The sequence below is a fragment of the Populus euphratica genome, unplaced genomic scaffold (genome assembly GCF_000495115.2).
Source record: "Populus euphratica unplaced genomic scaffold, PopEup_1.0 scaffold78.1, whole genome shotgun sequence".
NCBI classification, from domain to species: domain Eukaryota; kingdom Viridiplantae; phylum Streptophyta; class Magnoliopsida; order Malpighiales; family Salicaceae; genus Populus; species Populus euphratica.
This window is the reverse complement of record NW_011499867.1, coordinates 1,774,400-1,776,690: the sequence shown is the minus strand read 5'-3', so window position 1 is coordinate 1,776,690 and position 2,291 is coordinate 1,774,400.

Genomic DNA, 2,291 nt, shown 5'->3' with positions numbered 1-2,291 from the left:
ATGTGTATTGAAATCGACGATACTATCTCTCTAATTTAATCCTTAGATACTTTGCTAACTTAAGTTGATATGGATCTATTTTGATATAAACTCTTCTAATTTCATCTTGTTGATTAATAGGATGTTTCCACAATGGAATAAGCAACCTATGATCTTGTTCAAGTGTATTAATATCAATTTCAACTCTCTAAGATTTGAAAGTGGGTTGTTCACTATGATTTGAGACATCAACATTGGAAAGAGAATGTCCTTTACTGGTTGATGTTTGTTCATTTGATTTAGAGAATGAAAACATAGTTTTTCCTCTCTTGTTTCCTGGATTTTCCATTTTAATTTAAAACCTATTCAAGCAACATGGATTAGGGAAGTCAGGTGCAAAATGAAAAGATACTAATACCATAATAGAATATTTATGAAATGCAGAATATACAAGGATAAACTAGCAATGCAAACTACTAGGATATTTTAAGAACTTAACTTTGAAATACCCAGTAAATTATGAGTACTAGACTACTCTTATGTTAGCATGCTTCAATTTCTATGGTACAGTCTATTGTTTACTCCACTAACAATCTACTGTAATGAATGTGAAACATTAAATTTAAAATGAAAAGTTAGGGCTTATAAATTCTTACATGATGATTTTATACTTTTGCGGCTCTTTGTATAGATTCTTCTTCAAAATCCAAGCTAAAATTGTATATTGTTAAGAAGAAAAATAGCTTATATCTGAAGTTATTTGAAAGACATGAAAATCAATTAATTATTTATATTTAGATAAATTTGCTATAAAATACGAGTAATTAATTAGTATTGCAAGGAAAGGTCGGTGGCTAATTAATTAGTGTTGCTAGGAAAGTAAAGTGGGCGGCTGATGACTACTAATTAATTTATGTGTTGCAAGGAAAAGGGAGACACTAGGTTTGCTGTGTAAATATAGAGAAAGTGGAACATAAGTTTGCTGTATAAAAATTAAAAGGAAAAATAGGTTATTAGATTCTTTTTAACTTGGGCTATAGCCCTCCTCAACCTTATAAAAGGCTCTGCCTCTCTCTCTCTCTCTATATATATATATATATATATTGTGTCCTCTAGTTTTTAAGAGAAAAGCTAAATAAAAAGCCATTATACTATTTCTACCAAAACATGATTTATTATAATAATTTTTTGACTAATTTTTTTTTTTATTTAAAATCTATGTTTTTTTAGTTTGTTTTTCATTAGAATTTATGTTATCATAATTCATATTATGAGTTTGACGACTTCACTTGAGTTAACTCGGATTGTTTTTTATATTAATTTTTTAATTTTATTTTTTAATATTAGGTTGAATTAATTGAGAATTGCTAGGTTATTTTTAGATCTGTCAAATTAACCGAGTCATATAAATGGTTAAAATAATTATGTATCAAATGCATTAAAATACAAGTAGCTTTTCTAAATGAATTTTTAACATTAGAGTGCATATAAACAAAAATAAAATCTCACTTCATTTCTTTTTTCACAATTGATCCCTTTCTTCGAAAGAAAAAACAAGAGGCGATACAAACAAAGACATTGAACTTATCCCCGGCTTGTCTTCTTCCAATTATCATCTCCCTAGTTACGACTATATAAATATGTTTAGCATCTTCTCTATATGAAGCAAGAGTTGGATTTAGGTTTGCTTTCACTAAGATAGAGCATAGAGACCAACCTTAATACATTAGACATAGCATGGCTTGGATATTAACCACTCTAGCCTTGATTCCGCTCGCTTTCTTCCTCCGAGTTTGGTTGTCGAAAAGAAAGATCAAGGATAGCAAGTTACCCCCTGGTCCAATAGGTTTTCCTATATTTGGTAGCTTACATTTGCTAGGGAAGTTCCCTCACCATGACTTGCATCAACTAGCAAAGAAGTACGGCCCTATCATGTATATGCGATTAAGCTTAGTGCCTACTGTAGTTGTCTCATCGCCTCGGGCTGCCGAATTGATTCCTAAGACCCATGACCTCGTGTTTGCTAGCAGGCCACCAAATGAGGCTGCGAAGCATATCACTTACGAGCAGAAGGGCTTAACATTTGCTCCATATGGTTCTGATTGGCGCAACGTGCGCAAGATGTGTACCCTTGAGTTGCTTAGTGTTGGGAAATCTGACCGGTGATGTTCTGATATTTGCTCATTGGAGGCCAAGCACACTAACACAATATTTAACGTGGTTCGACAAACCGCCTACATCCACGGGAGAAGCCATTTTATTATATAGGGAGAGAACAAGATTTATAACAATAGAGGAGGAGGAATCATCCG